The sequence below is a fragment of the Rattus norvegicus genome, chromosome 1, assembly GCF_036323735.1.
Source record: "Rattus norvegicus strain BN/NHsdMcwi chromosome 1, GRCr8, whole genome shotgun sequence".
Taxonomy (NCBI): domain Eukaryota; kingdom Metazoa; phylum Chordata; class Mammalia; order Rodentia; family Muridae; genus Rattus; species Rattus norvegicus.
In genome coordinates, this window is record NC_086019.1 from 18,248,669 (window position 1) to 18,262,369 (window position 13,701).

Sequence of the window (13,701 nt, forward strand, 5' to 3'; positions counted from 1 at the left end):
ACAGAGCTGAGAGAGACTGAGTATGAGACAACAGTTCACTGGGTTATGTATGACTGAAGAAGCCTTCATGGCTGTTGTCATCTGTACATATTCATAAAACTCAACTAAGCCTAGCTGCAGTCTACCAAAATACAAGTGGCACATGTTAGCCTAACAACGAATGGGCCAAAATGGTGCAAGTGAGTCATATGAACGAGCGATTTGGACCTCTACTATGCATCCATGCTTCCACTCAGCTCATACTTATGCAGCTCATGAGGAAGTGCTCTATAACCAACTAATGAAATGAATCTCACTCCTGCATGGAGCAGTAAACATGATCGATTAAGAGAGGCCCTGAGTGGATTACTGTTACCCTAATTCCCTATGGAGAGTTGAACCTGAAAGACAACGGCAATGGAAAATCCTCCCAGGGGGCCAAGCTCCAGGCAGCCAAACACTGTACTAGCTGTCAAGTTTGCTCACAGACAAGAGTCACTTGGGCAAACTTATTTATCTCATTCTGTTTCAGATTACTTTATAGATAAAATGTGAGTTGAAATAAAGCTTTATAGGTTTGGGGTGAACTCTTAATTGACATCTGTTATACTCTCAGAAAAAATATATATAGAGAGAAATAGAGATAGTTACAGATATATACATATGTACATGCAGATACAAATACAGGTATAGATAGATATAATGTATATATTAGTCCAAATAAAGTGTGAAATACTACCTCAAAGATTTTTACTTTGGGGAAATTGTGTAAGATCAGACCTAGGCACTGAGATCTCATTTCTTAAATTTCATCAATTCCTTCAGCAAACATAAATTCAGAACCAAATACTCTTCTACATACTTAGGTTAGTAGTTCACAAACCAAACAAAAAGTCCTGTACTCTTGCAGTTTACATTTGTAAAAGAGATGTAAAATGAGTGGAATGTATAAAATATGTAACAGGTAGTCCCTGTTATACCAAAACTAAAACAGTGAAGCTGATGAGAAAGCCAGCATGAGTTGACGTTAAAATCTAAGACAAGTGACAGGGCAGTCTGCAGAGAGAATGTGACTTGTGGATAACACCCAAGGAAGTGAGATAATGACACTCATGGAGAGCTGAGTAGAAGAATTTCAAAGCATGGAGAACAACTACAAAGGCCTTGAGCTGGGGCTGGTCCTAGCATAGCTGATGGAAGACTGGAGGGATGCTAGCAGGCAAGCGAGAAAGGAATTGGAAAGGTGAAGGGATTAGACTACAAAGGAAAGTGTAGATAACTTTAGACTTTTGACTCTTATTCTGAGCACAGCGGGAAGCTTGTGTGACATATGTTACAAGGACATATACTGGGTAGATCAGCTGTGTCTGTGTCATGAACAAAAGGGAAAGGATGTTGTCAGGTTATCACAATAGACCAGTGGATGTTTGAATGAAAACAGTAGAAGTGGAATCAGTAAATGTTAAAATCCTACAAATGTTTTTACGATCAAATAAAAAAAAATATTCAAGTCACTGAGTTCCATTTTTAGTATCCTTAATTATCAAAGTTCACTTATATCCTAATTCATTCTTTCCACAAATTTATACATTCTCTTCTATTTAGCAGTAATTTGACAAGGCTGCTATGTAAAACCTGAAAGTTATATTAAGTGCTGACTTTGGTGTTTTTAACAATATAGTCCTGTTATAAGAGTTTAGCCAGTCCATCTCAAATAAATTACTTTTTGCAACTTCATACTTCTTCTCTGTCTTAGATATTTTCCTGTAGCTATGATAAAATGTTCTCTATTAAAAATCAATGTAAGGAAGGAGGATTTATTTGTGTACTGGTTCCAGGGTACAGTTCCTCATGTCAGGGAAGTTGTAGAGGGGAGCACTGGAGCACTGAGGCATTTGGTCACCTTGCATCTGCAGTCAGGGAGTGGTAGAAGCTTCATGTTGGAGCTCAGCTTTTGATTGTTTTTCATGCATTCATACTCAGGCGATGTTGCTCCCCTCCTTTATGGTGAACACTATCACCTCCAATCCAATCAACATAATCCTTCACAGGCTTGCTCAGAGGCTAACCTGAACTAAACAAACTAAACAATCCTGCACAGGTATGCCCAGAGACTTATCTCCTAGATGACACCAGATCATGAGATATTGAGAGTCAACAATAACCTTTGTTCTCTCTCTCTCTCTCTCTCTCTCTCTCTCTCTCTCTCTCTGTGTGTGTGTGTGTGTGTGTGTGTGTGTCTCTTACACACACACACACACACACACACAGGCACACACACACAGGCACACACACACAGGCACACACACCTCCTGACTGATTTTATGTCAACTTGACACAAACTGAAGTCATCTGAAAGGAGGGACCCTCAATTGAGAAAATGCCTCCATATGATCCAGCTTTAAGGTATTTTTTTAAATTAGCAATTAATGAGTGTTATACCCAGATTGTGAGACTCCCATGAGACCACCAGGGACCACAACTCCAATACAAGCACACGAGAGTCTTTATTCAAGTTTGGACACAGGTTATAAACATTTCTGATGCAATAGGTTAGGAACATGACACCCAGGTCTAGGAGCTTAAGGTTTATACAGAGAAAAAATTGTAAGCAGGGTCTTTCAAGCCTTGGCACTGCATGATTGGGTAAATGTGTAAAGGAATGTTGGCCTTTAAACTGATTGTTGCATAGCATCTGCTCAAACCACAAGGAGAGACCACACATCTAAAAGGGCCATCTTAACCAGGGAATGACTCAGATTTTCTCAACTCATCCTGTTACTATGAGCTGGCCACCGCTGTTATGTTTATTTTCAACTGCTGAGAACACTTTGTGGTCTCTTTTCCAGAACAAGGGTGGGGGCCACGTCAGTCTGAGGACAAGCACCTTAAAATGGAGTTCAGAGAACAAGATGGAGTCTCTCCTGCTATTCTGACTCTCCATGAGGAAGATCCCAGCTCATTGTGGGTGGTGCTAGATTATTTTTAAAAGCAGGCTAAGCAAACCACGAGGAGTAAGCCAGTAAGCAGCAAGCCTCCATGGCTTCTGTACTAACTCCTGACTCCAGGTTTCAGCCCTCACTGTTTTTGATGGTAAACTTTTTGATGGAACTCTGAGTGAAATAAGCCCTTTCCTCCCCCAGGTTTCATTTTGTCCTGGTGTTTCATCACAGCAGTAGTAGCCCTAACTAATACACCACTGCTCACACTGCTTCAATGATATTAGGGAATTTTAATTAGTAGAATTAGTAACTGGTCACATTGACATCTATTGATGCATCATGACGATGTCATGAAATTTTGTTGCTATGACTGGGCCCAAGATTTTGAAACTACAGCGAGTAGTACTGTAGGGGACACTCTTTTTCTTTTTGGCTTTTAAAAATACAACAGTTTCCTCGATGCTGAAAACTGGTTTCAGTTCTAGTTAAAGAATATTTTTGCCAAATTGTTATAGAAAGTACGTTATTTCATAGTTAACCATGGCCAGAGACACATACATATGAACAGTGGAAATTTTCATTCCAACTTCTCAAGATCTTGAATACGTCATAAAGTTTATTGTATTTTTGAAACCAAGACAACTAGAAGAAGATTATGCAAAGGAAATTTCATTAAGATAGAAATATTAGATATGATTTATGGTAGGAAGTCTTTGAGGATTCACAACTAAAGGAAGGGAATTCATTTTCTCATTTTCTAGTCAAAGACGTGGACTTACAAAAAATCCAAATTCAACTGTGCTCATACACCAAACTAAAAATACACAGTGCTCACTGTTAGGTGAAAAATGACAAAGTTGTATTGGTTCCAGATTACACAGAGTGTAGCTTTCTTAGGCTTTGTTTCGGTCATGATTCTCTATGGTGTCCAAGAACTCATGTACAGAGACATCAACTTTCTAATTTCCTGATCAAAAGTGTGTAAACTGGAAAAACAGATTAAAACCAACAATCTCCTAAAATGTTATTAATTATACACAATAAATGTCCTAAAAATGTATTATTGACATACAATATGATAATGGGTAAGTCATTAAGCAATTTTTAAAGCATTGAAATCAAAATCAGTTATTAATTAAGGAGAAAAAGGTAAGAAAAGGTAAGAAATCAGAATATAAACATTATATAAAAGCTATCCAGCCTGTGATTATATGATGAAAATTTCCTCATGGTTTGCTATCTTTAGAGACTCTTAGTATTAAGTCATCAAATAAGTTCTCCTAACTCATAAATTAATTATGAGATCAGAGTAAAGTCTTGTAAAAAGTCTGACTTATGAACAAAATCTAAGGCTTCCCACTATTCTCTATGTAACCTAACTAGAAAAATTTTCAACCTCTTCATGTTATGAAAGACAATGTAGTATCATTCCTGTATATTTAGCATATAATAAGAAAACTTATACAAATGTGTTTGCCTTTAATTTTTATAGGCATATAACTATACTATTCTACTATGCATTCGTTAATAATCTCTTTGGCTCCCGCCAACTATATTTATAAGACTCATTACAATTATATTGCCTTTTTCTTCCTATCAAATATTATGGTTAACTAAATGGCTTGCTACAATTTTAATAAGCATTCATTAGCCAACCAGAGCACCCAGGGACTAAACCACCATCCAAAGAGTACACATGGACAGACCCATGGCTCCAGCTGCATAAGTGGCCTTGTTGGGCACCAATGGGAAGAGAGGCCCTTGGATCTGCCATAGCTGGATCCTCAGTGTAGGGGAATGTCAGGGTGGGGAGGTGGGAAGGTGGGAAGGGGTGGGTGGGGAAACACCCTCATAGAAGAAGGGAAAGGGGGGATGGGATAAGGGTTTTATATCAGGAAATTGGGAAAGGGGATAACATTTGAAATGTAAATAAAAATATCCAATTAAAAAAAGAAGCATGATCAAAATTACAGTACGTAAAATACAAAGTGATTCTTTGGTCAACAACTCGCCCTTTTAGAAGTGGAGGAAGGAAGTTAGAGAAGGTTCTGTGACTCATAATGGGGCTGGCTGTTGAGAGTTGATGCTCACAGTGTATTCATAAAACACATTGAAAATGCAAAATCAAACTCATTCTCACAGTTCTCAGGGAATCAGAGTAGAAACTTGGCCATTTTAAGTCACTGTCAAACACAATTAATTTTCCTTATTGGGTCTTAGCAGAAATGATGATGAATCTGGAAAAAAATGGGAAGGAAAACTGCTAGAAAAAAAGGGCAAAAACTTAGTGAGGGTTTAGACTTAAAAATAGGATCCTACTCAATAAAAAGATGCACATTAAAATAAATATGTCTTAAACAACAGGAAAACAATACTTGTGGGTTTTAGGAAACCAAGTAGACAATTTAAATTCCACATCATGGGTCTCTCTTTGAGATTTATGTGTTAAAACATTTAAGCTTGTTTTTGTCTTTGCAGTAGCTGATCCAGATTCTTCCAGAGTCCATTGGGGAATCATTGTTTTTCAGCGAGACTTCCTTCTCCACTGCAACATTTATGTTCACTGCCCAAGTGGGTTCCGTCACATCTTGTTACATTTGAAGTTTTTCAGTTTTGAAGAGTTCTATAAGTGAAGAAAAAAGTAAGAGGAACCCATCAGGAGGTTGCATGGACTGCTGGCAAACATTGTTTATGGTATCCCTGCACACATATTCTTTAGAGAAATAATGGGGGCCAAGTAGGACAAACCAAAGAGGAAAACCTGTAAATTATTCAGGAACAAAGTACATATTTATGAGACAGAAAAATAATACTTTAGATTCATAATGTGCTCGCAATTGAAAAACATGATTTTGTATTCATTTCAATCAGTATCATAACACATCAATTTTAGGAGAATATAAGGTGGGAAAATTGAGGCCATAGGAAAGGTGTGGCTCACTCAACTAGACACAGCTAGACAAGGATTCTAGATCTAGGCTACCTGCAGCCCAGACACAAACCCAGTTCTAAGAACTGAAGAGGAGTAATGGGGCACCTATAAAATTAAACTGAAGCAAACGCTATCTTTCAAGCAACAGTCATACTACAGAATGGTTCTGTTAATATGTAAACAAACCCGTACTACCAAAATCCAAAGAAAAGCAGAGAGAGAGAGAGAGAGAGAGAGAGAGAGAGAGAGAGGAGAGAAGAGAGAGAAAAAGAGAGAGAGAAGAGAGAGAGAAGAGAGAGAGAGAAGAGAGAGAGGGAGAGGGAGAGGGAGAGAGGGAGAGGGAGAGGGAGAGGGAGAGAGGGAGAGGGAGAAATAGATAGATAGATAGAGAGAGAGAGAGAGAGAGAGAGAGAGAGAGAGAGAGAGTGAGAGAGAGAGATAGTTCTGTTCTCTGGCAAGTCATTCCTTCCCACCGTGACCTTATAAACATAGGATGGGTAGCAAATTACAAAACAAAGAAAACAACAACCGCCACAAACAAAACCAAAAAACCCCTGAAAGTTTTGAGTGTTGCACTAAAAGGCTCAAGAATTACTCAACTTCGTATCTCTCCCTGTTGCTTATGCCTAGGTTGTAGATACTAGAAATCATAGGCTTTTGCTCCTGGGGAACCATTATCCTATGATGTCTCTTCTTTCTCCTTCCTTCCTTCTTCTTATTTCTGTCTTTCCGACTTTCCTTTTTTCCCTTCTTCTATTCTGTGGTAGTCTGAAGGTGCTTGGCCCATTGAAAGTGACACGGTTAGGAGGTGTGGCCTTACTGTAGGAGGTGTGGCCTTGTTAGAGGAAGTGTGTCACTGTGCAGGGAAGGGATTTGAGGTCTCACATGTAAGCTCAAACTAAGCCCAATGTTACAATCCTCTTCTGCTGCCTGCAGATCAAGAAGTAGAGTTCTCTGCTCCTTCAGCACCATGCCTAACTGGACTCTGCTATATTTCCTGCTGTGATGATACTGTGCTGAACTTCTGAAACTGAAAGCCAGCCCTAAGTAAGTAGTCCTTTGTAAGAGCTATCTTGGTCATAGTGTCTCTTTACAGCAACGCTACCCTAATTAAGGATCTCTCTCTCTCTCTCTCTCTCTCTCTCTCTCTCTCTCTCTCTCTCCCTCCCTCTCTCCCTCCAACCTCCCCTCATACTTCCATACTTCCCCCTTTCTTTTGCATCCTCCTTATACTACTTTCCTTCTTCCCAACCTTAAAATCCTTTGGATATCATTACCTAATCTTATGGAATTATTTCCTTCTCTTAAACAATAAGAAAGAACAAGATGCAGTAGTATCAATCACACAGGATTATCACAAAATCTAAATGAGGGAAGAGCAAGAGTCTAAACTGGTGTGTCAGTTGTTTCCAATTTTTATAATGTGAGTGAAATATAAAGGGAAAACCTACAGTTTTCTAAAATCTTTAGACTTCACAGTTCCATTGAAAGAAAGTGGCGGATCTCAACCTAGAAAGTTCTAGAAAGTGCTTCTATACATCATGTTAACTTCCTCCTTTCAGTGATGACTTATCTGGGGCATTGGCTAGTAGGTGTCCTGATGTAGAGTGTGCCAGGGCCATGCATTCTCTTGGATTTCATTTCTTCTCTTTCTTATTAAGTATAGTCCCCAGCAATGGTCTTTAGATTTTTCCAGTCTTTCTTATATAGCCACCTATTACAAAACATTAAAATAGGTGGGAGGGAGAGCTAAACCTTCAGAGAGGCAGACAAGCCTGGGAAACCAGAAGAGACTGCTCTCTGTACATACATCTCGGACGCCAGAGGAAAACATCAAAGGCCATCTGGAACCCTGGTGCACTGAAGCTCCCGGAAGGGGCGGCACAGGTCTTCCTGGTTGCTGCCGCCGCAGAGAGCCCGTGGGCAGCACCCTGCGAGCAAACTTGAGCCTCGGGACCACAGGTAAGACCAACTTGTCTGTTGCAAGAAAGCTGCCTGGTGAAATCGGGACACACAGAGGCAGAACTCCTCTAGGACCGGGCACGTCCTGTGTTTACCGGAAGTCCCACACCCGCGGATCCCGGCCCGCAGCAGCTCTCTGCTCCCAGACCCCGTGGGAAAGAGACCTCACCGCCTGGTCAGGTGGGCACTCCTGAGGCTGCATAAGCTCCCGGAAGGGGCGGCACAGGTCTTCCTGGTTGCTGCCGCCGCAAAGAGCCCGTGGGCAGCACCCCACGAGCGAACTTGAGCCTCGGGACCACAGGTAAGGCCAACTTTTCTGCTGCAAGAAAGCTGCCTGGTGAACTCAAGACACAGGCACACAGGAACAGCTGAAGACCTGTACAGAGGAAAAACTACACGCCCGAAAGCAGAACACTCTGTCCCCATAACTGGCTGAAAGAAAACAGGAAAACAGGTCTACAGCACTCCTGACACACAGGCTTATAGGACAGTCTACCACTGTCAGAAATAGCAGAACAAAGTAACACTAGAGATAATCTGATGGCGAGAGGCAAGCGCAGGAACCCAAGCAACAGAAACCAAGACTACATGGCATCATCGGAGCCCAATTCTCCCACCAAAACAAACATGGAATATCCAAACACACCAGAAAAGCAAGATCTAGTTTCAAAATCATATTTGATCATGATGCTGGAGGACTTCAAGAAAGACGTGAAGAACTCCCTTAGGGAAAGACAGGAAAACATTAATAAACAAGTAGAAGCCTACAGAGAGGAATCGCAAAAATCCCTGAAAGAGTCGCAAAAATCCCTGAAAGAATTCCAGGAAAACACAATCAAACAGTTGAAGGAATTAAAAATGGAAATAGAAGCAATCAAGAAAGAACACATGGAAACAACCCTGGATATAGAAAACCAAAAGAGACAAGGAGCTCTCAAAACATACAGGAAATCCAGGACTCAATGAGAAGATCAAACCTAAGGATAATAGGTATAGAAGAGAGTGAAGACTCCCAGCTCAAAGGACCAGTAAATATCTTCAACAAAATCATAGAAGAAAACTTCCTTAACCTAAAAAAAGAGATACCCATAGATATACAAGAAGCCTACAGAACTCCAAATAGATTGGACCAGGAAAGAAACACCTCCCGTCACATAATTGTCAAAACACCAAACGCACAAAATAAAGAAAGAATATTAAAAGCAGTAAGGGAAAAAGGTCAAGTAACATATAAAGGCAGACCTATCAGAATCACACCAGACTTTTCGCCAGAAAGTATGAAGGCCAGAAGATCCTGGACTGATGTCATACAGACCCTAAGAGAACACAAATGCCAGCCCAGGTTACTGTATCCTGCAAAACTCTCAATTAACATAGATGGAGAAACCAAGATATTCCATGACAAAACCAAATTTACACAATATCTTTCTACAAATCCAGCACTACAAAGGATAATAAAGGGTAAAGCCCAACATAAGGAGGCAAGCTATACCCTAGAAGAAGCAAGAAACTAATCGTCTTGGCAACAAAACAAAGAGAGTGAAAGCACACAAACATAACCTCACATCCAAATATGAATATAACAGGAAGCAATAATCACTATTCCTTAATATCTCTCAACATCAATGGCCTCAACTCCCCAATAAAAAGACATAGATTAACAAACTGGATACGCAATGAGGACCCTGCATTCTGCTGCCTACAAGAAACACACCTCAGAGACAAAGACAGACACTACCTCAGAGTGAAAGGCTGGAAAACAACTTTCCAAGCAAATGGTCAGAAGCAGCAAGCTGGAGTAGCCATTCTAATATCAAATAAAATCAATTTTCAACTAAAAGTCATCAAAAAAGATAAGGAAGGACACTTCATATTCATCAAAGGAAAAATCCACCAAGATGAACTCTCAATCCTAAATATCTATGCCCCAAATACAAGGGCACCTACATACGTAAAAGAAACCTTACTAAAGCTCAAAACACACATTGCACCTCACACAATAATAGTGGGAGATTTCAACACCCCACTCTCATCAATGGACAGATCATGGAAACAGAAATTAAACAGTGATGTCGACAGACTAAGAGAAGTCATGAGCCAAATGGACTTAACGGATATTTATAGAACATTCTATCCTAAAGCAAAAGGATATACCTTCTTCTCAGCTCCTCATGGTACTTTCTCCAAAATTGACCATATAATTGGTCAAAAAACGGGCCTCAACAGGTACAGAAAGATAGAAATAATCCCATGCGTGCTATCGGACCACCACGGCCTAAAACTGGTCTTCAATAACAATAAGGGAAGAATGCCCACATATATGTGGAAATTGAACAATGCTCTAGTCAATGATAACCTGGTCAAGGAAGAAATAAAGAAAGAAATTAAAAACTTTTTAGAATTTAATGAAAATGAAGGTACAACATACCCAAACTTATGGGACACAATGAAAGCTGTGCTAAGAGGGAAACTCATAGCGCTGTGTGCCTGCAGAAAGAAACAGGAAAGAGCATATGTCAGCAGCTTGACAGCACACCTAAAAGCTCTAGAACAAAAAGAAGCAAATACACCCAGGAGGAGTAGAAGGCAGGAAATAATCAAACTCAGAGCCGAAATCAACCAAGTAGAAACAAAAAGGACCATAGAAAGAATCAACAGAACCAAAAGTTGGTTCTTTGAGAAAACCAACAAGATAGATAAACCCTTAGCCAGACTAACGAGAGGACACAGAGAGTGTGTCCAAATTAACAAAATCAGAAATGAAAAGGGAGACATAACTACAGATTCAGAGGAAATTCAAAAAATCATCAGATCTTACTATAAAAGCCTATATTCAACAAAACTTGAAAATCTTCAGGAAATGGACAATTTCCTAGACAGATACCAGGTATCGAAGTTAAATCAGGAACAGATAAACCAGTTAAACAACCCCATAACTCCTAAGGAAATAGAAGCAGTCATTAAAGGTCTCCCAACCAAAAAGAGCCCAGGTCCAGACGGGTTTAGTGCAGAATTCTATCAAACCTTCATAGAAGACCTCATACCAATATTATCCAAACTATTCCACAAAATTGAAACAGATGGATCACTACCGAATACCTTCTACGAAGCCACAATTACTCTTATACCTAAACCACACAAAGACACAACAAAGAAAGAGAACTTCAGACCAATTTCCCTTATGAATATCGACGCAAAAATACTCAACAAAATACTGGCAAACCGAATTCAAGAGCACATCAAAACAATCATCCACCATGATCAAGTAGGCTTCATCCCAGGCATGCAGGGATGGTTTAATATACGGAAAACCATCAACGTGATCCATTATATAAACAAACTGAAAGAACAGAACCACATGATCATTTCATTAGATGCTGAGAAAGCATTTGACAAAATTCAACACCCCTTCTTGATAAAAGTCCTGGAAATAATAGGAATTCAAGGCCCATACCTAAACATAGTAAAAGCCATATACAGCAAACCAGTTGCTAACATTAAACTAAATGGAGAGAAACTTGAAGCAATCCCACTAAAATCAGGGACTAGACAAGGCTGCCCACTCTCTCCCTACTTATTCAATATAGTTCTTGAAGTTCTAGCCAGAGCAATCAGACAACAAAAGGAGATCAAGGGGATACAGATCGGAAAAGAAGAGGTCAAAATATCACTATTTGCAGATGATATGATAGTATATTTAAGTGATCCCAAAAGTTCCACCAGAGAACTACTAAAGCTGATAAACAACTTCAGCAAAGTGGCTGGCTATAAAATTAACTCAAATAAATGAGTTGCCTTCCTCTATACAAAAGAGAAACAAGCCGAGAAAGAAATTAGGGAAACGACACCCTTCATAATAGACCCAAATAATATAAAGTACCTCGGTGTGACTTTAACCAAGCAAGTAATAGATCTGTACAATAAGAACTTCAAGACACTGAGGAAAGAAATAGAAGAAGACCTCAGAAGATGGAAAGATCTCCCATGCTCATGGATTGGCAGGATTAATATAGTAAAAATGGCCATTTTACCAAAAGCGATCTACAGATTCAATGCAATCCCCATCAAAATACCAATCCAATTCTTCAAAGAGTTAGGCAGAACAATTTGCAAATTCATCTGGAATAACAAAAAACCCAGGATAGCTAAAACTATCCTCAACAATAAAAGGACTTCAGGGGGAATCACTATCCCTGAACTCAAGCAGTATTACAGAGCAATAGTGATAAAAAACTGCATGGTATTGGTACAGAGACAGACAGATAGACCAATGGAATAGAATTGAAGACCCAGAAATGAACCCACACACCTATGGTCACTTGATTTTTGACAAAGGAGCCAAAACCATCCAATGGAAAAAAGATAGCATTTTCAGCAAATGGTGCTGGTTCAACTGGAGGTCAACATGTAGAAGAATGCAGATTGATCCATGCTTATCACCCTGTACAAAGCTTAAGTCCAAGTGGATCAAGGACCTCCACATCAAACCAGACACACTCAAACTAATAGAAGAAAAACTAGGGAAGCATCTGGAACACATGGGCACTGGAAAAAATTTCCTGAACAAAACACCAATGGCTTACGCTCTAAGATCAAGAATCGACAAATGGGATCTCATAAAACTGCAAAGCTTCTGTAAGGCAAAGGACACTGTGGTTAGGACAAAACGGCAACCAACAGATTGGGAAAAGATCTTTACCAATCCTACAACAGATAGAGGCCTTATATCCAAAATATACAAAGAACTCAAGAAGTTAGACCGCAGGGAAACAAATAACCCTATTAAAAAATGGGGTTCAGAGCTAAACAAAGAATTCACAGCTGAGGAATGCCGAATGGCTGAGAAACACCTAAAGAAATGTTCAACATCTTTAGTCATAAGGGAAATGCAAATCAAAACAACCCTGAGTTTTTACCTCACACCAGTGAGAATGGCTAAGATCAAAAACTCAGGGGACAACAGATGCTGGCGAGGATGTGGAGAAAGAGGAACACTCCTCCATTGTTGGTGGGATTGCAGACTGGTACAACCATTCTGGAAATCAGTCTGGAGGTTCCTCAGAAAATTGGACATTGAACTGCCTGAGGATCCAGCTATACCTCTCTTGGGCATATACCCAAAAGATGCCCCAACATATAAAAGAGACACGTGCTCCACTATGTTCATTGCAGCCTTATTTATAATAGCCAGAAACTGGAAACAACCCAGATGCCCTTCAACAGAGGAATGGATACAGAAAATGTGGTACATCTACACAATGGAATATTACTCAGCTATCAAAAACAATGAGTTTATGAAATTCGTAGGCAAATGGTTGGAACTGGAAAATATCATCCTGAGTGAGCTAACCCAATCACAGAAAGACATACATGGTATGCACTCATTGATAAGTGGCTGTTAGCCCAAATGCTTGAATTACCCTAGATCCCTAGAACAAACGAAACTCAAGACGGATGATCAAAATGTGAATGCTTCACTCCTTCTTTAAATGAGGAAAAAGAATACCCTTGGCAGTGAAGGGAGAGGCAAAGATTAAAACAGAGACTGAAGGAACACCCATTCAGAGCCTGCCCCACATGTGGCCCATACATATACAGCCACCCAATTAGACAAGATGGATGAAGCAAAGAAGTGCAGACCGACAGGAGCCGGATGTACATCGCTCCTGAGAGACACAGCCAGAATACAGCAAATACAGAGGCGAATGCCAGCAGCAAACCACTGAACTGAGAATAGGTCCCCCGTTGAAGGAATCAGAGAAAGACCTGGAAGAGCTTGAAGGGGCTCGAGACCCCATATGTACAACAATGCCAAGCAACCAGAGCTTCCAGGGACTAAGCCACTACCTAAAGACTATACATGGACTGACCCTGGACTGTGACCCC

At 40.0% G+C, this 13,701-nt stretch overlaps 1 protein-coding gene across 1 annotated transcript in view; it reads right to left on the reverse strand.

The window, feature by feature from the left end:
- Positions 1-2,467: 2,467 nt before the first annotated feature.
- Themis (thymocyte selection associated) overlaps positions 2,468-13,701 on the reverse strand; it is a 232,716-nt gene continuing 221,482 nt past the window's right edge. The window contains exon 6 of the mRNA XM_017589835.3: positions 2,468-5,544. The gene's annotated coding sequence lies outside the window, so the exon portion shown is untranslated. The remainder of the gene's footprint in view (positions 5,545-13,701) is intronic.